Below are 26,783 nucleotides of genomic sequence, written 5' to 3' on the forward strand. Positions count from 1 at the left end.
GTTCCAAACGACACGGTCCGGGGCATTTTCGGAGACTAGCCTTCTTTCTATCTTACTGTAAGAAATTCCTCGTTTACTTGCCGAACCTTGTTATTTAAAATCTAATAACACACTTATCCTATTCTCGCTCAGCCTATATTGTCGCATAATTGGCCGCTGGAACTCCTAAGTCAAAGAGGAAGAGAGTGAATCTAGAAAAGAGAGTCCGACTTGCGTGTGTTAAGCATATAGCTTTCTCTTCTCTCGAGTTCACTCCTTCCCTATTATGGAAGTTACCTCAAAACCAACTCTTCTTTCTAGCTTGGTAATCCCTCGCTTTATTTACTTTTTTGAATGCAGTTCGGGATCGAACGAGGTTCTTAAAAAGAAAGGCTATTCATCTTCCCTTACGGGCTTATGGATCTCGTGGATCGTCCCAGTCAACTACTACTTATACTAATTCTACTAACTACTTAGTTATCGTCACTGGCTGCAGATCTGGCTTGGCTCGATAGGCTATTGAATAGGATGGAGGAAGGCTTGTCCCTAGCTTCTGAAACAAGAGAACGGGCCGACTCTAACTAATCCACTCCTACTAACAGGAAGTGTAAGGGCAGACCTCGTCCTACTTTCACTCTACTCTTTCCATTTCAATGCTAGCTCGATTGCAGCTAGATTGCTCAGTAGGGGCTACTAATGGACTATCAGAAACGAAGTGAGGGATTGGACGACGGACGGGACAACTAGCTAATTGGGGGACGGAGGGACAGAGAGAACTCTTCAACGAAAATCAATCTTGAAATTAATTAATAATAATCTCGTTCAGTAGGAAATTTTCATTTTTCATTTCATTAAATAAAAGATAGAATCGTTCAGTAGGCTAATCTTCAAAGTTTATCGATTGAGACAGCGGCAGGCCCAAAGAGCTCTACAGTAGTGCCTTGCGAGATCGTAGCTCGTTCACCTAAGATGGAAAAGCACTTGGTTGAAAGCCTAGCAACGAGAAAAAAGAGTCCCATGCATCCTTTAGTCAACAACCATTAGTAAAGAATAGGATCAGACCAAGTGCGAGATTGGATCAAAAATAACGTATAGAAAGGATTTGCAACAGAGAGCTTCAACAGCAGCTCTTAACCCACACTTTTTGCTAGTCAATTGCATTTCAAGTTCCCGCACAGTTGATCCAGCAAAAAATAGAATCTAGTCTCCGTGAGTCTATACCAATATTACACTTTCTTTAAATACTTTTTATAGGTTATAAGGAAGCCTAATTTCCTAGGAAGAGAAGCGTGAGGAAAAAGAACAGGGAATAAAGGAGAAAAGGAGGATGGAAGGGGACGTGTAAGCATGAAGGCGGATACTCAGGTCAATCTTGGTAGTGAATAGGTCATTGGAGAGGAGAATCTTTCTATATATAGAAGCAAGCGGGTACAAGATCGAAAAGAATGTGTTGCATGGAAAAGTGAGATGTCCAAGATATTAAGAACGAGGGGAAGAATCGACGAGGAATCTAGACTAGAGAGGAGCGGAAGAGCTCTTAAGTTTCGATTTGCACCGACGACTGGAAAACTCATTCTAACGGTAATGATTTAGCATCCTTTGGCCCCTTTCACCTTCTTTGCTCAGGGAAAGCCTCTCAGTCCTCCCATAGAAGAGTAGGCGAGAATGGCACTTGTGCTCAGAAGTCATTCAAACTAAAACACCGTTTGCCAACTACTCTACTATTGATCACTCGTGAACCAAAAAATGTAAACATTCAGGAAAAGCCGATTGGCGGCATCAGCCTCTTCAACGACAGCTTATGATGAAGCGAAACGAAAAAAGCGATTTTTCTTGTTATTGAGAGGAGATGAAATGGCTCGAGCTAAAGTGAGAGGTTATTATATACACTCGACTGAAAGGAGAGGGGTGAAGTGACAATGAGGTACGCTGGTTGGCTAGTGTTATGAAATAGAGAAGTAGAGCAAGTCCCACCTACCAGGTTAGCGGAGAGTGAATCACCTACCAGGTTACCTGTCCTTTTGAAGGAAGGTGCGCATGAAAGTCTTTACGGAAGACCATCAAATTACTGATTAGGAAGCCATCTATTCTGCTAATACCGGTCATATCCTCTCCTTTCTCTGATTCCCAGTGAGGGGTATAAGTAGTCTAAACGCTTTCCATTCGCTTCGCATGGTCTTGCGAAGCGAATAAGAGATTGAATTCGCATCGCATATAGGTGCGAAGCGAATAGGAATTTTCATTCGCTTCGCATGGTCTTGCGAAGCGAACAAAATTTCCCACTCTCTTCGAATGAAACATGCGAGGCGAATACTGTCCCCTGCGAATTCTCCTCCTTTTCGAATAAAAACCACTTAGCCCCTTTTTGTTCCTTTTTATCTCAAACCATAACGCTTAGACCCGAATTAAAGATCTGGAAAGTGTGACCCTTTCATATACACCTTCAATCGGACCCCATTAAGTCCGAAAAACCCTAGATCTACAAACTGTACAAATCTAAACCTAACACTAAGATCTATTGATGGTATCCATGATCTAAAAGCCTAATATCAGTTGTATGACATGATAATTCCATCAGACATGAAGATCCACCAACTAGATCTAGCCAACGGTTCATATGAACCGTCGCCCAGATCTGATAGAACCCAGGAAGAAACAAGATGAAGATGGATGATTATGATGATATACCGAAGGTGTGGGTTCCATATTTGTGATCGAAGTATGATTTTGAGGCTAGATTGATTGTGGATCTTGAAGGATTGTTTAGGGTTTAAGAGAAAAAGAAGAGAGAGCAGTATATTGGTAAAGTAAGTGTGAATAGTAAAAGATATTTTGAGTTGCCCTTATATATAGTGTCAACCAATCTCGCGATAAGGTCAAAACATTGTGAGTATTTACCGAAAATACGCTCTCAGTCCTCGGAATTTAAAAATGTATGCAAACTCAAACCTAAAAAACATTTATACACCGAATCCAAGCACCTGGTTGTTTTTCTTATTTCTCTTTTGTTGGTCCATAACCTTTAACGTTTGCAAAATGATCTCTTTGACAAAACAAACTTAGGTTAAACCAAAATTAAATTAAAACTTAAATAGAAATAGAAAAAAAATTAAATTAAAAATATAAAATTTAAAAGTAAATATGAAAATAAAAATAAAATTAAAAATGAAACATGCAATATTAAGATACTAAAGTAGATAATATTTTATAAAATAAAAACAAAAACAAAACAAAAATAGAATTATAGTTAAGAGAAAATTACAAAATTAATTTACATAAATCTTTTAGTTGATTCGATTAATCAATTTATAAAGAATGATTGCAACATGCAATCATATTGATTTACAAAGTCCTAGATCGCATTTCCATTTTGATATTATTATGTCATAAGTTCATCATCGATTGTAGATATTATCCACTTGTTTAGCTTGACAAGTGTTTTGATGTCAATGTGATACATTTGAAGTTCAATTAGGCACGGTGCTTGTGTGGTCCCAACTTAATTTGCCATGCTACTGATTTCATCATACCTTGGGCCTAGTTTGTGTTAGCATATCACCTCAACTTGACTTAAACCTTTCTTATGATCACAGTACTCTTATTAACATAATTGACACTTTATTTTTGTATACTTGACTCGATCTAGAGAGATTAAAATAAAGCAGAAGTTTAGGGCCTTAATAATCAGGTCGGATAATACCATATTATCGCGCAGAGAAAGTCCAAGGCTTGAACAAAAGAAAGAAAATAAAACAAAGCAGAAGATTTAGTGCCTTAACAATCAGAACTTGTATCACTACAAACATAGACAGTCCAAGGCTTGAATCAAAATAAATGAAGAAATAAAGTAAAAGTTAAAATACCTAAGACACCGACGGGATGCGATACCATCTGGGTGATCGTTGACCGGTTGACTAAATCGGCACACTTCTTAGCGATTAAGGAATCGGACAAAATGGAAAGACTGACTCGTGTCTACATGAAAGAAGTGGTGTCTAGACACGGGGGGCCTGTCTCAATCATTTCTGATCGAGATTCCCGTTTCACTTCGCACTTTTGGAAGTCGCTGCAAAGCGCACTAGGCACCCGTCTTGATATAAGCACAGCATACCATCCTCAGACGGATAGGCAAAGTGAACGAACTATTCAGACCTTAGAGGACATGTTGCGTGCATGTGTGTTGGATTTCGGAAAAAGTTGGGAACCTCACTTACCTTTGGTAGAGTTTTCGTATAATAACAGCAACCACGCAAGTATTAAAGCAGCGCTGTTTGAAGCACTGTACGGACGGAAGTGTCAATCACCTCTCTGCTGGGCAGAGGTGGGTGACAGCCAAATCACTGGTCCAGAACTAGTACTCGAAACTTCGGAAAAGATTGTTCAAATCCGAAACCGCATGGCAGCAGCACTAGATCGCCAAAAGAGTTACGCCGACAAGCGCCGAAAACCTCTCGAATTTCAAGTGAATGACCAAGTGTTACTCAAAGTCTCACCTTGGAAAGGTGTGGTTCGCTTTGGGAAGCGAAACAAACTCAACCCCCGATACGTTGGCCCTTATCGAATAACTGAGCGCATTGGTCCGGTGGCGTACCGACTGGACCTACCAACGGAACTCAGCAGCGTACACAATGTATTCCACGTATCCAATTTGAAGAAATGCCTATCTGATGAAACCCAAGTAGTCCCTTTGGACGAACTGCAAGTTGATGAACAGCTACGCTTTATTGAAGAACCAGTTGAAGTTTTGGACTGGGAAACCAAAACACTCAAGCATAGCAAAATTCCAATCGTTAAGGTTCGTTGGAACTCAAGACGTGGACCGGAGTTCACGTGGGAACGCGAGGGTCAAATGATGAAAAAGTATCCTCACCTTATTGAAGGGCTGACCAAACACCGGAAACCGCGAAACTCGGCAAACCGTTAGAAATCACCGGAGGTATGAATTAAATTTCGGGACGAAATTTCTTTCTACTAGGGGATGATATGACAAACTGAAAATTTTTCTTACTTTTTCAGACACTCATCACGACTTGACTCAAATTTCGGGACGAAAATTCTTTAACATGGGAATGATGTGACAATCGTCAATTTCAGGTTAACTCCGTTAACTCAACTCCGTCAATTCAAACTTAAAGATCACTGAATCTATAACGCACACCTCATTACATTTAAACTAGGGTTTAAATGACGCTTAACACTTACTACATGTGTAGTCTTTCGGGAATTGCACCGAAACGCAAACGAGTTGACGCAAACGATTGGTGAATAAACGAAAAACGTCAAAACAATAATTATGTGATAATTATGTGTTAGACTTATGTGTTATGTGATAACATTGTTATAAACGTTAACTCAATGTGCTAGAACTAGTTAATTAAGCTAGAAAAGTAACATTTGGAAGTTGAGGGACTAAAGTGTAACATGTTATTATTATTAATAACAATAAACCCTAACTCTCTCTTCTCCCTTCACTCTACCCGACGGCAGCCCTCCCCCTCCCCTCTCTCGCGATCGGCAGCCTCACACACACACACATATACACAAGATCTTTCAAGTTTGATCGAAGATTAAGGTGCTAGGAAGGTATAAACAACTATCCTATGCATTCTTCTTGCTTAATTTCGATTTTAATGGGTTAATTGTGAACCCTAGGTTCCGAAAATTTTCATATATGGTGCTCATATGAATTGTTTGATTAGATGATGTATTGATTGTGATTTGATAACTAGAATTGATGTTATCACATGTTAATTGTTTGTGTCTTTGATTTGAGTTCAAGCAAAAACCCTAATCATGTATGTAATGTGTAATTGATGTGCATGGATAGTGATTATGGAGTCTAGAGTGTTATATGAACGGATTATAGTCTATAGATGGTTAATATGTTGAGTTTTGTTGCAAACAGTTTCTGGACAGATTGTGTTGTTGATGTTCAATTGACTGTAACAGGGTGTAAATGTGAAAATTGGTTGAGATTATTGATACTACAGTAAACTAGGTTGAGTCTAGTTTCTAAAGAATATAAATTTGCAATTTTTGAACGTGTGAAAGTTAACTTTTATGATTTTACAAAAACATTGTGCAAAGCTGAGTTGTTAGACCTGCTGTTAGGTTGTTTTGTAAATATTATATCTCATGAACTACAAGGCCAAATGGGTTGGTTCCACTTCTGGAAGTTAACTTGTTGAGTTAAGAACCAAACCCAATTGGTCTTGCATTTGTTGGATTTTTAATTTAACGGGAATTTCAAATAACATTCTGTTGCGCATGAATTTGACTGTTATGAGCTTGCTGTAATGTTTTGATCATTATGAGAAATCATTGTGAAATAAAAATAAAATAAAATATGTTCTGGAAACCTAACACATGCATGCTTTTGTGATGATTTTTGGTAAATTAATTGAGATGCTATGATCGGTGGAATAGTACAATCTTTCTAGTAGAATTTCTGTCTCGGTGAAACTAGCTGCTGAATTTTGTGAAAATGCATGAAACATGATAATTGCTAGTTAATTGTTATGATTTGACCAAATTTCCCCTGTGGGGAATACTTGCTATATAATTGTTATGTTTTGACCAAATTGCCCCTGCGGGGAATACTTGCAAAATAGTTGTCGTGTTTTGACCAAATTGCCCTTGCGGGGAATAATTGCTAGTTAATTGTTATGTGTGACCAAATTGCCCTTACGGGGAGTAATTGCTAGTGATGTACATTATTAATACATGACACGTAAATAATTGCTCACACATGTAATGTGTCACGAATGTACTTGTTAAAGTCACACACGATTCACAAACGAAACACGAAACACATTGTGTGCATAGGTATTATGTGCCGAGTCTAGAGACTCGATAATAGTTCCGACACTTAGAAAAATCTCTTTGTTGTTATAGAACGCTAGAGAGAGTTTTTCTGTGACGCGCATCCTTTGGTGATTTATTTTGGGAATTCTTAGCAAACAGTGAGTTCACTTACCCCTCTAAACTATTTTCAAACGCTTTTCACTTGGGGGAGATAACATACTCCGATAAACGCATTTAAGATTTTGTTAATATAAATTATATATCACTTGTAAAGATTAAGTGGCAAACGCAATAACTAAAGTCCTTCATTCACATCGAACCGTTTAATATTGGATAATAGCGAGTCATTGTTGAGTAGTACTACTGGGTTTGACAAACCCCACCCAACGCTAAACTCGACTGGAGGTCGAGTGGGTGTAATCTTGGCTAAACACATACCATGGTCGGGATAGACCTGGTGGCAAGGCAAATGATAAACAGTCAGCTTCGGTGTCGAACACTTAGTAATACTTGTTTTATAGGCTAGCTACCTATAGATATATAATTGATTTAACACTATCTGGTAACGCAAAACGCTAAACGCTTTATTTTATACAAACTTGTGAACTCACCAACCCCGTGTTGACACTTTTAGTATGTTATTCTCAGGTAGCCGAGGTGGGCGCGCGGTATAGGATCATGCATACCGCGCGTTGATACTTGTTTTATAGGCTAGCTACCTATAGATATATAATTGATTTAACACTATCTGGTAACGCAAAACGCTGAACGCAAAACGCTGAACGCAAAATGCTAAACGCTGAACGCAAAACGCTAAACGCTTTATTTTATACAAACTTGTGAACTCACCAACCCCGTGTTGACACTTTTAGTATGTTATTCTCAGGTAGCCGAGGCGGGCGCGCGGTATAGGATCATGCATGGTTTTTGAACATTCTGATATGCAAACATGTTTTTAACTATTATTACTTGGGTTTTAAGTCGTCCTGCGTGACGCAACTTTTGTCTTTTGGTTTTTACGCTTCCGCACTTACTTTCATTTAAACGTTTTTATGGTTTGATTATTACTAATGATTCCGATCCTGTTAGTTCACACCCTCTGACGGTAAAACTCCGTTAGTGGATTTTGAGGGTGTGACATGCTGGATCCAAATGACTTGGTAACAGCAACTGAATGCAGCTATGTACTCAGCTTCCACAGTTGAGGTGGACACGGTGACTTGCTTCTTGCACTGCCACGAAATCAACCTATCACCCAGAAATTGGCATCCACCAGATGTTGACTTTCGGTCTAAATTGCATCCTCCATAATCACTGTCAGTGTATGCATGAAGTTCCAAGGGAGACTCTTTTGGATACCAGAGTCCCAATCGAGGTCTTCCCTTGAGGTATCTGAAAATACGTTTGACATCATTCATGTGAGACTCTCGCGGATCGGACTGATATCTGGTACACTGACAAACAGGAACATGATATCCGGTCTGCTTGCAGTGAGATACATCAGTGAGCCAATCATTGATCTATACAGGTGCTAATCAACTAGCTTTCCCGATGGATCAGGAGCGAGAATTGGTCGTGTAGCGATTGGTGTCATAAACGCAGATGAATCCTTGAACCCGAACTTTTGAAAAATGTCTTGGACGTACTTCTCTTGATGAATCAAAGTCCCGTCCGTCTTCTGTTCAACTTGTAAACCCAGAAAGAAAGTCATTTCTCCCAAAGAACTCAGCTCGAATCGCTTTTGCATTACCTCAGAAAACTCCTTGCACAAACTATCATTCGTGGATCCGAAGATGATGTCATCAACATACCCACACTTGGACAAGAATCAGATCACCCCGAACCTTCTTGACAAAGAGTGTTTGATCAACAATACCTCTTTTATACCCGTTCTTCACTAAATGATTAGCCAGAGTGGCATACCAAGCACGGGGTGCGTGGTGAAGACCATAAAGTGCTTTGTCAAGACGGTAAACATGGTCAGGATGATCCGGATCCTCAAAGCCTGGAGGTTGCTTGACGTAAATTTCTTCTTTCACCTTTCCATACAAGAAGGCTGTCTTCACATCCATTTGATAAACTTTGAAGTTCATGTACGAAGAGTAGGCCAAAAAGATACGTATCGCCTCTAATCTGGCCACGGGTGCATAAACTTCATCATAATCAAGACCCTCACGCTGCGAGAAACCTTGCATAACAAGCCGGGATTTGTTTCTTATAATTACCCCCTTGTCATCTTTCTTATTCCGGAACACCCACTTTTTTCCAATCGGTCTCTTATTTTCTGGTTTCTTGACCAGCCTCCAAACATTTAGCTACTTGAACTGCAACAGTTCCTCTTGCATGGCTTCAACCTAAGAATTTTCTTTCAATGCAACTCTGTAGTCTTTGGGTTCAACCTATGAAATAAAACATGAAAAAAGACATCTATTAATGAAACCAGAGGTGCTACATGTTTGAATGCCGACTGATGGATCTCCAATAATATTCTCAGTCGGATGACTTCTGTGAATAGGCAGTTGAAGAATTTTTTCGACATGCTTGACTGGAGTTGCCTCTAGCTCAACGGATAAGCTCTCTATGGGATGAAAAACAGCTGAAATATTGACAGGAACATTTGGTTGAGGATATTCAGGCTGATCAACCATTTGTTCTTGTTCAATAGGACCATCCCATAGGTTCTCATAAAATGGTACCACAATGCTTGGAACTAATGTAGAGTTAGTGTTGTCAGATGCTTCATTGTGAGCAGTTTCATTCTGAGCAGTTTCTACATTTGTCTCCTCATCAGAACCTTGATTTTCTTTTTGAGAGGGAGGTGTGGGAACAGACTCAACCACACTAGGTTTAGCTGGAGGATTCACTGGTTGATCAGTCAGGTCATTCTCCACGTTGTCAGCTGACACATACGAACCAGTATATGAATTAGAAGTGTCTTCGACTGAGGGTACATCAGTAGTATCTGCAGGTGGCTGCATTTCATTGACCGCGGCTGGTTGATTAACCATGGGTGGAAACATTTGGCACTGGTGCGGGGGAAACTACTTCAATACCTTCCAGACCTCTTAATACAGCATGCATTAAGAATGACTGATCATCATCAGTATGGACAGGTGTAGAAACAACAGGTGGGGCAGGGGAAACAACCGGAGTTACATACATTCCCCTAAACTACTTGAACAATCCTTCATAATCAAACATCCAATTGGGGCCCGCGTGTGCCTCTGTGGGATTCAACTCTTGCCAGTCAATGTTATAGGATTCTATGATCACCCTTGCCCTTTTGTTGTATACTCTGTAAGAATTCTTGTCAATAGCATAACTAACAAAATAACACTTATCTGCCTTTTCTGCAAACTTTGACATTGAGGTGGTGTTGTTGTAGAGCAGGGTGCACGGACATCCAAACATTCTGAAGAAGTTGACCCTTGGCTTTGTCCCATAATAGACTTCATATGGATTCTTGTTCCTTTTCTTGTTCAGCAACACACGGTTTTGAGTGAAGCAGGCAACGTTTATAGCTTCACCCCAGAAGATCAAAGGAAGCTTGGAGTACGATAACATTGTTCTTGCAGCCTCAACGAGTGTTCTGTTTCATCTTTCAGCCACCCCGATTTGTTCAGGAGTGTAGGGTGCGCTGAACTGACGAAGGATCCCTTTGTTGTGACAGAAATCATTAACCACTCTATTGCAGAATTCGGTACCATTGTCGCTTTTGATGCACTTGACTCGCTTGTCCGTTTGATTCTCCACCGAAATAATGAATCTGATGAGAAATTGAGCAGTCTCATCCTTGTGACCTAGAAGAAAAGTCAAACTGAAACGCGAAAAATCATCAGTAATAACCAGACAATAGGATTTTCGTCCTATTGCCAATGGTTGAATTGGACCGAAGAGATCCATGTGTAATAGTTGGAGGATAGAATCTATGGTATTAATGGTTTTAGGTCTATTAGGGAGTTTTTGCTTTTTGCATTTAGAACAGGATAAACATTTTAATGAAAGGATTTTACAGGTAAACCCCTCACATGGTCACCTTTAACTAACCTACTCAGGTTCTTAAAGTTAACGTGACCCAAACGTCGATGCCAGAACGATGAATCATTCTCCGTGGCCTTGGACAATAAACATGAAGCAGTACGCATTGAGTAATTGCTTCTCATGTCCAGAATGTATGCATCGTTGTGCCTCGGAGTACGCATCAAAATCCATTCTTTCGAGACTTTAAAACCTGGTTTTAGAATAAGACACTCATTCTCATTGAAAAGGGTAGAGTACTGCTTATCATAGATTTGAAACACACTGAGGAGATTCTGATTCAGCTGCTCCACAAGATTGACATCTTCAAAAGTCAGGGTACCATTTGAGACCTTGCCATGCTTTGTTATTTCTCGTCCTACATCACCAGCAAAATAGACGTGTCCACCATTGAATGGTCTGACATCAAACAGCAGTGACTCATTTCCAGACATATGTCGGGTGCAGCCACTGTCTAAGTACCAGATACTATTGACATGCCTTCCTGACTGAGCCTACACACATGAACAGCTAGTTAGTAGTGGGGTCCCCAGACTTAGTTGTCTCGAAAATATTAAACAGAAAATCACCAAATTTAATTTTATGATTTTTGAAAATGTAATCCCTTAGCGAATCAGAATCTGAAGAACAATCACTCGAGGAACATGAGTTGTAAATTTCTCGGTTTTGGAAAGGTTTTCTGGATTGCCTTCGCTTTGGTTTGGTTTTAACCACGAAATCTTCTGATTTTTCTCTTTTGAAAACCTTTGGTTGGTTCTTAGGCTTTTCAGTTTCTGAACCCTTACCCAACCTTTTCCTTTCCCTCTGAGTTAGCCAAAAAGGTTTCTTTGTTTTCTTGTTTCCTTTTATCTTGGAATCCGTCTCACTGGAAGAAGAGTGAGTTTGGTTAATCAGTTTCTTAGGTTTAGGAGCAACCTTAGGAAATGACTGGCCAAGCTTACTGTTTAAATCTTTTTGCTGTTTGTGCCAGTTTTTGCAATGCCTTGCAAGATGAGAAGGATTCCCACAAACAAAACAGTATTTTCTTTGGTTGATTTTATAGACATTCTCTGAACTTGAATATGAGTGATATGACTGTGAAGTTGATGTAGGTGGGTTAACATGCCTGTAATTACTGTTTGCCCTACAATCATAACTTGCATGAGATTTGTTAAAATGTCTAGGTTGACTATGAGAGTGATAGTAGTCACTGTCAAACTGATTATAGATTTGAGGATTCTTATGATAATTAGTGTTTTGTGAAAATGATACTTTCATCGGTGGCACATATTTACTGAAAGTACTTGGTTTTTCATTTTCAAACCATGATTTCAGATTATTACAATCCTCACTTATATGATCAGTTGATGAGCAACTAGGCAAACTCTGTTCCTCAACCTTGTTTTCAATTGTTTCATTAAAAATTGTTTCACAATCCGAATCTGAAGATGAACAATCACTTTCATTAGAATTGACATTACAACTTTCACTAGTCTGATTTTCACAAAATACATAATTTGATACAGACTCCAAATTTCCTAACATTGATTCACAAACTTTATTACAAATTGGGTTGTTAATTGATTTCATTAGTTCCACACAGGACTCAAAACGTGGTTCTAAAACTTCTTTCCTCTCACAACCCAAGTTAACCTTCCCATATCCACTTTCAGTTACATCACCTGCTTCACAAGATATATTGATATTAGTTTTATCAGATGTTACAACTGGAGCAGGAGTTTGAAAAACTGGAGAAACAAATTTCATAGGTTTTAGTATTCTACCAACCCCGTATGACATTTCTTCCTCGGGAGATGTATTATAACTAAAGTGGGGCAGGCTTGTATAATTATCATTCAATGGAGGCGGTACAGCAGTATAATCATACCCCAGCCCAGCCTTTAGTTTAGTACTTCTCTGAGCTCCAATGAGTTCATCTAACTGACATGATGCTGATTCAAGTCTCTCGGCAACCTTTTCATGCTTTTCAACATTTGATTTATTTAAAGTCATCTCTTTTCGTAAATCTTCATTTTCATTTTGTAATTTTGAGACAATATCTTTTTAATACTTAATTTCATATTGATTAAAAAAAATTTGTCGTCTGAGACTTGCAAGATCATCATAGTGAGTTTTAATCTTATCAACATATATCTAATCAGCTTTTACATATTCATCATTCAATTTCTTAAGTTTTGAGACTTCTTGCAAAACTTCATCATAATTTTGTCTATAAAATGCAACCTTAAAAATGCAAGCTTGAGAGCATAAATTGTGATTTACCTCATCACAGTGTGAAGTGCTGGGAGCTGCTGTTGAAGATGATGAGGCTTCATTGTCAACTGCAAAAGCCATTCCATCCATGTTTAACGGATTCTTAAGCTCCTGAAACTGGTCACCCCAATCCACACTTGTCTGGACCTCTGCTTGAGAGACAAGGGCTCTTGTGCTTGAACTTGAGTTGCCCTTGTGTGGGTTACCACTGATTCTTGGAACTGATGAGCTTGGCTTTTGATTCACGTGCTTCTTTCCAGCTACCTTGTTGTTCTCATCATCAGAAACCTCAGTGACTCGGATATCATCCGCTGGTTTGGGAGGATTTGTGCACTCCCTTGCAAAATGACCCATTTCGTTGCAGTTGTAGAAACGAAGATTCTCCTTGTCAAACTATATCCTCTTGCTGTCAGCATCCTTAAAGCTATCCTTTCCATACTTCTTCATGAAATTTGTTGCTCTGTGAACGGTCATGGCCATTTGATACTTGATGTCCATCTTCTTGAGGTCCTTTTTGTTGATGTTATTCAAGTCACCTTGCTCAAAAGATGGAGGTAAGAGTTTTCCTTGTAACGACTCTTCATGGCTTGACAGGAATGCATGAACTAGAGCAATGTTGGAGTCATTCAGAAGTGGAAGAATCCCAGCATGACTTGCACTTGACTGAACCTTTGAAGAAGCATTGATTCCATGAGCTTTCAAGGCCTGTTCTACTGCTTTGTTTACAGTGTCTTGAATTGAACTTGGGTTGGAAGGTGATGATGAACCTCCTGAGGAGATGAATGCAGTTGACTGTGAGGGCACTGATGAGGCATACTTGGGAGTTGTTACTGGATACATGTTCTGCAGGGATTTGCTAATGAAAGCAGTAGATGTTGTAGAACCAGTATTAATTCCCGCTTGATTCAAGGAGCTCATATGATTGCTAATCCTTATTTGTTCATACAACTCAAATGATTTGATTGTTGAGATCAGGTCTGTGGTTGAGATAGCATTCAAATTTGTTGTTCTTTTGATGGTGACAGTGTCGGTACTCCATGAGTAAGGCAGTGAATTCATCAACTTGTGATTTACTTCTGAACTCATGATATTAACTTCAGCAGCTCTTACCCTGGCTAACAGCTTTTCAAACCTCCTGACTAAGTCCCCCATACTTTCACCTTGTTTGTGATTGAACATGTTGAATTTTTCTTTTAAGATTGCCCGTTTGCTATCCCTTATCTCAGCATTTCCTTCAATCTTCTCAACCAATCCTTCCCACAATCCCTTAGCAGTAGTGTGTACTCTAAGTGTCTCAGTTATTTCATTGGAAAAGCACACGGTTAGAGTGAGAAAGGCTCTTTTATCTTGTTCTATCAAAGTCTTGTCAACTTCACTATAATCCGCCACTGGTGTAGGTTGTGGTCCAATGGGAGTTTTGGACATTGGCACATGTGGTCCAACCTCAAAACATCTCATCAAGGCAGAATCAGTTAATGCAATGAAGTTCATGAACCTCCACTTGTAATCAACAAAATTATCTTCTAGTGTCATAAGTTTAGGAGGTTTGGTGATTGTTCCTGATTGATTCTCAAGCAACATATAACTCTTCAACAATTCTGAGTCAGAAGACATGATTACACACAAGTTCTAGACACCAAATTTCTTCAAACAAATTGAAATTTTGCAAAAACAGAACAAACAATTCGCAAAGGATGCGAATAGAAAATAATTTCAAACAATTCGAAAGATATGCGAAGCGAATGGCTGAATGCGGAGCGAATAAAAGTTTTTGTTCGCTTCGTATGCGATGCTAATTATTTTCTACACAAATCAAAATTATGCGATGCGAATTCTTTGTGCGATGCGAATTGTCTTGCGATGCGAATTCTATCAGATGCGAAGTAAATTTTCAAGCGAAGCGAATTCTTTGGGTGATGCGAATCTTCATGAGAAGCGAATGATCATGCGATGTGAATACCATAGTTTATGCGAATGCGAATGCGAATGCGAATGCGAATTCTCAAGTTCTTCTAGAAACAATCTTTATGGGGATCTGTTTTGTACTATACCTAACTTGTCAGTCTTGTTTAAGGTTAGTACAACAACCCCGTTAGTACATGCGAATGAAAACAGACACCTTTTGAACCATTTTTAACACCCGAACCCTTGAAAATTCACACTTTTTATGCTTTGTGATTTTAACCAAGACCACCTTTTAAGTCATTTTGTAAATCTTTTGAACCCGAATATTTTTGTAACTGTAGTTTTCTTAACAACAACCTGGAAGAACAAACAAGTTTAAACAACACTTGCTTTTTAGGCACTTTCACAAGATCAAAACCCAAGGTTGTAATCCAAAACCTCAACTAGTTGAGTCGGAGCTCTGATACCAATTGTAGGTCCACCAGGGGCCGGATCTAACAACTAATCTTGGATCAACCAAACTCGGTGCTAGCGGAATATCACACCGTGTCACCTTTGGTCTCGGATCTTGCGTATTATTTTGTGTTTTTGAGTAAGAGTTAGAGAGAAAATAGAAGAGGACAAGATTGATCAAAAATTTTATGTTCTCATGGCATGCTTCCCTATTTATAAGAAGCATGCGTGAGAATGCACATCATAACATTACATGCCCAATGGGCTTCTTTACATGGCCTTGGGCCCAATTTCATACACAAACAAGTTACAAGCCCAAAACATAAATTCCAATACAAAAGACTTTTATATTATAAAACGAGGCCTAACATATATATATATATATATATATATATATATATATATATATATAGGGTTGAGTTCAATGGAGAAATGAAATTAAAGTGAGAAATTGAAGAAATCCTTTAAACCAATCAGATTTTTTTCTTTTATTTTTATAATATAATTAATTATAAAGACATATTAATAATCCTAACATTATTCTTAAATATGGTAAATATTAATGTTATTAAAACAATATGATATCATTTATTTCTTAAACTCTATGTATTTAAAAATGTCCAGAAAATATCCGTATTTTGCTTTTCTTTGAATAAGGGTTGTTATTTTTTATTTGAAGATGTTCTAAAATCAATGACCATGGAATTTTATGCTATCATCATATGTTTTGATTTTAGTATAATGATTTTATATGTGGTGAACGAAGACCATTGAATTGTACTCCTACACAGATTATATACAACATAAAATTCAAACCATACAAAATCATATACACAATCAACATTCAACAAAACATTACTTTTCATCCTTTTTTACCAAACCAAAAAAAATGCCAAAACAATCAACTAAATCTGCATTATCTTGAAAAACATATCTATTATTTATTCTCTTTTAAACCAATAACCTTCAATATATCATCTCCTTCCATGTTTATGTTTGTAAGTAAGATCTTCATCGTATATTTTTACTTAAGCTCAATTGTTGTTAATCCTACTTCGTTGAGTCCTTTGCAAAACCGCAACCCAATTTTCTTATAGCTACTCCGTATAAGTCTCAATAGTTTGATCATACTTAGTTGAGTCTTCTGAAAAAAACTACAATATCGTGACCCTACACACTCCTACACATAATACATATTACCTATTTAGTTGAGTCTTCTCAATAGTTGTTGATCCTACTTAATTGAGTCTTCTGCAAAACCTCAATTACAATTTTTTAATATACAACTAAACATTATCCCAATTACATACACAAGTTATATCGTGAACTTACACACTCCTACACAAAATACACATTACCTACACTGTTACACTATAAACTGACATATCCGACACATAATCAGGAAAGAAATGATAATATCAAGACAAATGTTACTTAAAATACCAGTAAATTACAAAAATATACAAACCATATTACATAAAGAAAGTATGAAAATAATATGAAAATTTACCTACATAGGATAAGCTATAAATATAAACAGAAAGAATTGTACCTACACAGAAAGATCGGCACCTACACAGAAAGATTTGTACCTACACGGAAACATTTAATACAAATTTGTGAGTTAATTACATGTATTTAACAAACAATTCAAATTCACCTAGCTTAAATGAATCACATAAGAACCAATTGCAGGTATGTACACAAACATTAAAATTAAGAAATAAAAAAGCATAGAATATCTTAAACACTACTATAAATTAATAACATAAAAAGAAATACACTAAATTGACTGATACTACACAAACTACACTTGGAACAGGTTCCTTCTACAATTCAAGCTCACAACATCAGCATGGATCTCGACTTCAAAATTCTGATTGCATGCATTAAACCAAAAACCTTAATCATCCTACATCATTGAAATCACAACGACGAACAATCGGAAAACCCTAACCTCTGCACGCCGCCGTCGCTTATAAGCCAAACACACAGCAGATCTTCAATAACCGATTTCGATTTTATGGGCCACAAGTGAAGGAGAATCTTTTCGAATTTTCAAAATATTTCTTTTCCCCAACTAATATTATTTCCAGCAATACGCCGCTTGATTGTAGTGTCGGTAGATTTAATCGGATCTTCGGAGGAATGACCGGCAATGGCGATGATATGCAAGATCTTCTGAATATTTTGGTAAATGAAAAGTTAGTGACAGGTTTAAATAGAAATAGGAAGTTGATAAATAACTAATCTAGTTTCCTATTTCAATTGTATGAACCAAAAGACTTTACTACCCTTTTCTTTAATTTAAACCACATAAAAATCCAAAATTAATTAACAAAAGTCTAGATTTAATGTAGGCCTTTGATCAAATATCTAATGGCCATGATTCATTTCTCCAATTTCTCATTTTAACTTCATTTCTCCACTGAACCGTCCCCTATATATATATATATATATATATATGAGAGAGATTTCAAAAATAGAACCCTTTGAGTTTTAATAACTCGAAAAAACTCAGTGTAACGAATTTTTTTTTCGAATTTTTTTTACGCATGTGTAATGGACGTAAACGTTAGTGTAACCACTTAAATCTTTATTCTCTCTCATACTTTGACCTTTTTGCCATATTTAATCTCAATCACATATTCCAATCCATTTAATTAAATGTGTGGCCTACATTGGAGTTCTTAAGTTCTTAAAACTCACCATAGTTCTCAAAAGATCCCTCCCATATATATTTATATATATATAGGGTAAGGATCCTAAGAGAACCCTTAGCAAATTAAGAACTTTGAGAACCATTTTGGAGCACTAAAAAAACTCTAAAAAAATATTTAAAAAATTATAAAACAAAAAAAAAACGAAAATTTTAAAAAAAGTAAAAAACCAAAAAAAAAATTTTTCTTTTTAATTCGTTTTATACCTATACACATATGTACATTATCATTTACCTTAAATTATACATATGTGTATAGAAAAAAAAACATGTTTGTATATATTATACATATATGTATTATAAAAAAACCGATTTTTTTTCTTTTTAATTCGTATTATACCTATACACATATGTATACTTTCATTTAATATCTAGTTACGTAATGTATACATATGTACATTATTATTTACCTTAAATTATACATATGTGTATAGGAAAAAAACCATGTGTGTACATATTATACATAAATGTATAATAAAAAAACCGCTTTTTTTTCTTTTTAATTTGTATTATATCTATACACATATGTATACTTTCATTTAATCTCTAGTTACGTAATGTACACATACGTACATTATCGTTTACCTTAAATTACACATTTGTATAGGAAAAAAACATGTGTGTACATATTATACACATATGTATAATTTAGCTAAACCAAGAATTTTTTTTTAGAAACCGGGATGATTAGAACTTTGATTTTTTTTGTTTTTTTTTTATTTTTTGGTTTTTTTATGGTCCAAAATGGTTCTTATAGTTCTCAATTTCCAAAAAGTTCTCACATGATCCTGATCCTATATATATATATATATATATATATATATAGAGAGAGAGAGAGAGAGGGTATAGTTAAATTAAAAACCCCTATTAAAGAAATTCTGAAAACTCTTGTATGGCCCTAGATCAATACACATCTGCGGTGTACATTAAAAGACTCATTTGTGATTTGTAAATATAATATTTTAAGGGGTAAAAATATAATGAAGGGTAAAATTGGCATGTAAAAGGTGGTTTCTCTCTCCTCATTCTCTGAAACTAACACCTTCATCAAGAATTAGTTTCTCTTTCCAAAACCAAGAAATCACCTAAAAACTATGGTTGTCTCTACTCTCCAAGTTGAAGAACAAAGAAAACATAAACAATTACAGGGTTAACGGTAAAGGGGCGACAACAACTCTCAGTTTCATGAAGCATAGAAGAGGTGTGTGTGTGTGTGTGAGTGTGTGTGTGTGAGGGAGAGGGGGGGGGGGGAGAAAGAGAGAAATTGTCGTTCGCCGGTGGATTGATCACCAGTGAGTGCCTTTGCTTTGTAAAAACCATGTAATCATATATATTTTTTTTTCTATCACGATGTTGAATCCTTTTGTTTAAATCATTTGATTAAATAATAATTTAAAACCACGATCTGCATAACATGTTTAAATTGTTGATTTTAATGGCTATTTTTTAATGAATAGGAAAGATTGAAGTTATGATGGAGATCAAAGATGGAAGAAATCTAGCAGGGCAGTGGAGAGGTCGACTAAAAGGAGGAATTAAGAACTTCAATCTTATCTTGTAGATCTTTTTTAGTTTTTGTTTATTTATTTTCTTTTTACCTTTAATTTGAATTTTATTCTGTGTTTTAATAAACAGTGAATTTGATTTATTTTAGTAAATATGTAATTTTTTTAGAACTATATTATTAAATATTTAGAATATGTAAGTATCGAAAAATATGTTTTTTTTAAGTTAAAAATACTTTTGCATGTTTAAAAACATTTAAGTTTATTTAAAAATATGTAAAATTTTCAAAAAGTTTGCTACATATTTTTAAAATTATTTTTACAAATATAAAAATATGCTTAAAAATATGAAATTTTATGTTAATTTACATATTTTAAAGTTTAAAAAATTTATGTTAATTTACATATTTAACTTACATACATAATTAAAGTATGTTAACTTACATTGTAACACAATATACATATTTTAATAAAATTTACATATTTTAAAGTTTAAAATGTATGTTAATTTTAATATTTTAATAAAATTTACATATTTTAAAGTTTAAAAATTTTATTAATTTACATATTTAATATAATTTAATGTATGTTAATTTACATATTTAAACAAATTTACATGTTTAATATAATTTACATAATTTTTTAAATAAAATTACTTTAATTATGTAACAAATGTATTAAGTTTATATATTTTTAAATAATTGTACGATTTTAAGTAAGTTTAATTATTTTTAAATGAGTTTACATATTAAAATAATTAAGTTTAGGATGATGGTTGCTTGGATTTGAAGAGATGGTGACATGATCTTTGTTTTAAGAGAGAGAAAAAGAATAGTGTCAGGAAACTTGAAAGGATAGTAATGGGTTAAATGAAAATCATACCCTTTCTGATTAAATTCTCAAATGTTTAACAAGATGGATGTGGCACAATGTGAGCCACTCATTGAGTTTCTATAGTCTTCTTAACTTATTAAGGTTTTCAAACTATACATACCCATTTGAGTTGTGAAAACCCGTGAAAACTCACATGAGTTGTGAAAACTCACTTGAGTTGTGAAAACCCTATGTAACATCGTTTTTTTTTTGTTACATATAATGTAGGTTGTTACATTTAATACAAAACATCAAAAACATAAAAAATATGTTTTGCTATTTTTTTTACATTTTTTACTAATTTTTATATATGTTTTTAGGAGAGAGAAAATGTAAATTAACTTCTACATTTTTTATTAACTTTAATTGTGGACCACAAAATTTAATCTTTAATTAAAAACATGTGGTTAATAATGGGTTTCTAGAGTTTTCACAACTCATGTGGGTTTTTATTCTAACCTAACCCTGTATATATATATACACACACGCACACACACACACACATATATATATATATATATATATATATATATATGGGATGGTTCAGGAGATAAATAAGATTACTGTGAGAAATGAATGTGGACCACCGGTTTTATTTTAGGTTTTAAATGTTTAAAAATAAATGAGGAAAGTATTAATACATGATCTCTCTTCAATTAATATAACTAATAAATATAATAGTTATCTATTTAATTAATATAACTAATCAAATTATTATAATTGGAAAATATTAAGAATCCATTTATTTTTATAACTTACTTTTTCTCTCTTAATTTTTTATCCTGCACAAGTACAATTTATTCATATATTAAAATTTCTTTTTATCCACAACCAATTTTTTCCAACTCAATATATTAATATCCATCAACACGTAGTTACATTGTGATGAATAGTATAAAAAACTATCTTGCACGTGTTTGCATTAAATATCAACAAAAAAGCACACAGCCTACACAAAAACATATAACCTACACTTGTTCTAAGAATAAGAAAACATATAACCTACACACGAAAAACATATAACCGACACACAAAATTCAGCATCAATAAACTATACGCACACACGAAAACGTATAACCTACACACGAAAAACATATAACCTACACTTGAAAATTTTATCCTACACAAATACAATTTATTCATACATTAAATTTTTTTTATCCAAAACCGATTTTTTCAACTCAATATATCAATATCCATCAACACGTAGGTACATTGTGATGAATAATACAAAAACTATCTTACATATGTTAGCATTAAATGTCAATAAAAAATATACAACCTACACAAAAACATATAACATACACTTGTTCTAAGAATAAGAAAACATATTATCTACACACGAAAAACATCTAACCTACACACGTATAGGATATGTGTATCTTTGTCTAGTTTATATAATTGTTGATGTCGAATTACAAATGTAAGTTGTATACTTTTTTGTATGTTGTACGTTTTTATTACTCAAAACACGTGTAGGTTATATAATTTTGTGTAGGTTGTATATTTATTGTTTATATTTAATGAACACGTTTGTATGATATTTTTTTATTTTTATTTATAACAATAATTTTTCTAAGTATATCAATTGAAAAAAAATATTATGTTATGATATTTATTAATTAGAGAGGACTTATTATGGTTATATGTTGTATTAATTGAAAAGAGAGAGATTTATTATGGTTATATTAGTTTATTAATTGAAGAGAGAGAATGCATTTATTGTTGCATTTACATTTTTTTCATTTATTTTTAAACATTTAAAACATAAAATAAAACTAGTGGCTCATATTCATTTCTCACAGTAATTTCATTTATCTTCTGAACTTAAACCTATATATATATATAGGAGATGTATCAAATACAAACAAAAAAAGCATACTAAGCGTGCGAATTGAAGAATTAGAGGGCGGCAATTTCGTAATTAATAAAACAATGATTTCTTCTCTGCGGATCATCAATTAGTTATATAATAATCTTCATCAGTTCAAGCATGTTTACAATATAATTATCAAGCAGCTACATAGGGTTACCCTTAGCAATTACAATTACTGATCTTCCATTAATCAATTTCTTTAATGGCTGAAGACATCGATGCTGAATTACTGAAATTGAAGGTATGCAGTTCTTCAAGCTTCGTTTAATCGCGTAGTTAGTTAATTGATTTGTCATAGATCTTCCAAAGAACAAAGCCTTTTTCGAATAAGCCAATTCATTTGGGACCCTGCAAATACTTAATTCATCGATTTATTCAGTTAATTTTGTAATTAGTTTACGAATTTATCTAAAGATTGCATTTATTAAGATTTAGAGTGTAAAATAACTAGAGAATTACATCTATACTTCACGTATTCTGTTGTTTTCTTACTTATGTCCAAGTATTTAATTTGTATAACTAGTGTAATTATTTTCACAAGTAGAGTAATTATTATATCATAAGTAGTTTAGTTATTTTGCATATGTAGTATAATTGTTTAATCCTAACTATAGTAATTATTTAATCATATGTAGACTAATTATGTGTTTGAGCTTCATTATATGTAATGTGATTATATGTTTGATCTTATTTGTAGATATTAACTATATGCTTGATTGATCTTAATGTAGACAACACAACAGAAGATATAGCTGTTGGACAAAAGTTCAAAACTAGTGTATCTTCTTCGCTAATTATGTGTTTGAGCTTCCTTAGGTACTTTGGTGTATTTTTTAAGAATAACGTTTTGTTGTCTTTGTTGTAGAGTAATTATTATTGATATAATTAGAGAAATTATGATGTTAGTTGTGACATATAAGATATTTTTGTTTTTTTAGTTCTAGAGTAATTACGGTATAATTAGAGTACTTATGATGTTCATTGTGATATATAAAACCACAATTTTGTAAGTAGAGTAATTATTTCTAAAAGTAGAGTAATTATGTTATTGAAGCTTTTTTAAATGGTTGTTAATTTTTCCAAAGGTATTTGTCATTGTTGATGATAATGATTTTCCTGCTTCATGTAGCTGCAAAAGGTTTGAACAATATGGTTTGTTATGTCGGCATGTTTTTGTTGCATATAGAGTTTTTGAAATTGACGAGATTCTAAAGAAGTATATTTTGAGGCGTTGGATGAGGGATGCAGCTTCAAGAAAAACCAAGTGTTCGATTTTTGTTAAAGATGTTGCTGATGACAACGTTGATAAGGCTAATGGGATTGCCTATGGCATAATGTTTGCAAGTAAAAATATATGTAATATGTTATTCATGGACATAGAAGCATTAAGTACAGTTTGAGATAAAATTATTGTCACGAGGGAAAAGAAAGAAGCGAGTTCTCATTCTAGACCAGTTTTGAAGAAAAATGATATGTTGGCTTCTCTTCTTGGATATGATCAACTGTCAACATCTACTATTCGAGTTCCAATTGCCATTTAAAATAAAGGATGCGGCTTCCACAAAAGAATTAAATCATTAAAAGAACTAATAGCCGATGCTCGTGGTGGAAAAAGGTCAAGAACTTGCTCGTTGTGCGGGGATGCAGGTCATGATATTCGAATATGCGATAAGCTGTTGCTTGGACCATAGTTTTATACTAGATATATACTATATTTTTTTCAGATTTTACAATGTGTAATAAAAAAATATGTAGAATACTTGAAATAATGAAAAAACTACTACAATTATAGGGTTTTTTTTTTCTAACACAGAATAATTGTTTGCAATCTAACTTTCTTTTGATAACTAGAGTAATTGTTGTGATGACTAGTGTAATAAAATTTTAACTTTTGTAGTTATTGATACAACATAATTTAATGTTTGGTCAAAGAATAAGTCAACAATAATTTGCAATCTTATAACTAGAGTAATAAAAGCATATAAATAGAGTAATTTTACATGCTTCAAATTCTAGTGTAATAAAAACATAACATGCTTCAAAATAATGTCATAGCATCCAAATTTAACCTGCCAGATTCACTCTAAATTTTTGATAGAAAAAAAAAACACAAACATTCTTCCTCTAAGGCTCTCCAATATTTTTTTCCAAACGATTCTCATTCAATTTGTCACGTTCCTTTGGATCAGTGGCTTCAAATTTTTGTGCTTTACTCACAAGCTCTTCATTTGCTTTGTTTATGACGAATAATAGCATATTTGACAAAAACTTATGCCTCAACTCATTGATTTGTTTTTGTTGAGCATTCATCATTTGAGAACCCACAAACCCATGCATCTTCACCTTTATATGTCTCCATGTGGTGCATTACATAAACGTCACAGTAGATCTTATTTATTTCAGTCCTCCTAGAGTCGCCTTTACAAACCAGAGTAATTGTTTTATACAGTAGAGTAATAATTAGTTGTATAATGATTACATACCGGGGGATTTTTTAGCTACCGCATTCCATGGAGCCTTTCAAGTAGCCCATTTATTAAACCCAAAACTTTTATTTGTTGCATTTTGAAAAGTCATAGATCAATTATCCATTATAAAAGTAGAGTAATTGTTTCCATTAAATATATTTATTGTAGAATGATTTCATACATGTCTTTACACCACTATCAACATTTTTCCTTTTCTTGCTATCAGCATCTTGAACACTGCTGCCTTTAACTTAATTAAAAACATATACTTTAATTTTAGAGATGTTATTGATATAAAACAAGAGTAATTCATAACATACCAATATTTCCATATGCATTTTAATTATTCCCATCACCGTCTTCACCCTTTGCTCCTGCATTTCCGATACCTTTTTATAGTCTTTGCAGCGGTAACTTCTTCTCTATCATCACCTAAACAATAGGTGGTGATTCATCATTGGTGTATCTGCAAGCCATTTTTATGGATATTCATTCACTCTTCTTCCTTTTCAGTATTTAATTAACAATACAAACATCTAATTAGAAACATATTAATAAGCACTCTGTACTAATTACACTATATACGGACTACCTACAACTATGATAATTACTCTAGTTGTGAAAAATAATTGTACTACAACCTAAGAACATATTTCAAAAGCTATAACCACCTAAATTAACATTTCAAACAGCTAATTAGAAACATATTAATAATTACTCTACCTATACATACTAATTACACTATATACGAAACAAGTACGATAATTACTCTAGTTGTGAAAAATAATTGCAATACAACATAAGAACATATTTCAAAAACTATAAACAAACAAATTAACATTACATGAAGCTAATTAGAAACATATTAAATATTACTCTACCTATACATACTAATTACAGTATATACGAAACAAGTACTACAAGTATGATAACTACTATAGTTGTGAAAAATAATTGCAATACAACATAAGAACATATTTCAAAAACTATAAGCAAACAAATTAACATTACAAGAAGCTAATTAGAAATATATTAATAATTACTCTACTTATACATACTAATTACACTATTTACGAAACAACTACTACAACTATGTTAATTACTCTAGTAGTGAAAAATAATACACTACAACCTATGAACAAATTACAAAAGCCATAAACAGACAAATTACACGCATACACAACTAATTACTCTATGTAATTACACTATAACCAGTATACAAAGTAACAAAAACTATAAACAGACTTGCTGCATGCAAATTACACTACATGACAAAGTTATAAAAGCAATAAACAGACTAGTTGCTTATTGTGGTTCGAAGCAAGAGTTTATCATGGTTTCTGTTTGCTTCTTCATTCACTATAATCTGTGTTTCAACATCTATCTTTGTATGTATTGTAGAAATTAGATTTGAAATCACTTTTTCTCGGTTTAAACCCTAGATATGAACAGTGATTATAAATTGAAAATTACATTCGATTGCTATTCTTAGCAGATGGTTTAGCATATCAAAAGTGAAATTGATTGATGATTGTAGAAGGTTTTGAGAGAATTATTTGGGATTTTGATGAAATGAATTTGGGCTCAGACTTTGGTACATGATGAACTTGGGGTTTATGTGAAAAAAAGAGTTTTAAGTTATTTACATAACTGCCACCATTAGATTCTTTTGTTTGCACGTTTAGTATAAATTCTTAGCTTGTATGTTAACTTTTCTCTATATATATATATATATATATATTGCAAAAAAAGAAACCATAAACGTAACAACATACTCGCAAACTGTCATACCAACATCACAATACCATCGACTTAATCATCAGCCATTGCACCTTTATTTAGGAATACCATATGATAATTCTATGATAGAAATTGAGGATTATATGAGAGCATGTATTAGCATAATTCCC

This window comes from Bidens hawaiensis, unplaced genomic scaffold (genome assembly GCF_021521415.1).
Source record: "Bidens hawaiensis isolate Kalapana, Puna unplaced genomic scaffold, B.hawaiensis_p1.1 tig00004733_1, whole genome shotgun sequence".
Taxonomy (NCBI): domain Eukaryota; kingdom Viridiplantae; phylum Streptophyta; class Magnoliopsida; order Asterales; family Asteraceae; genus Bidens; species Bidens hawaiensis.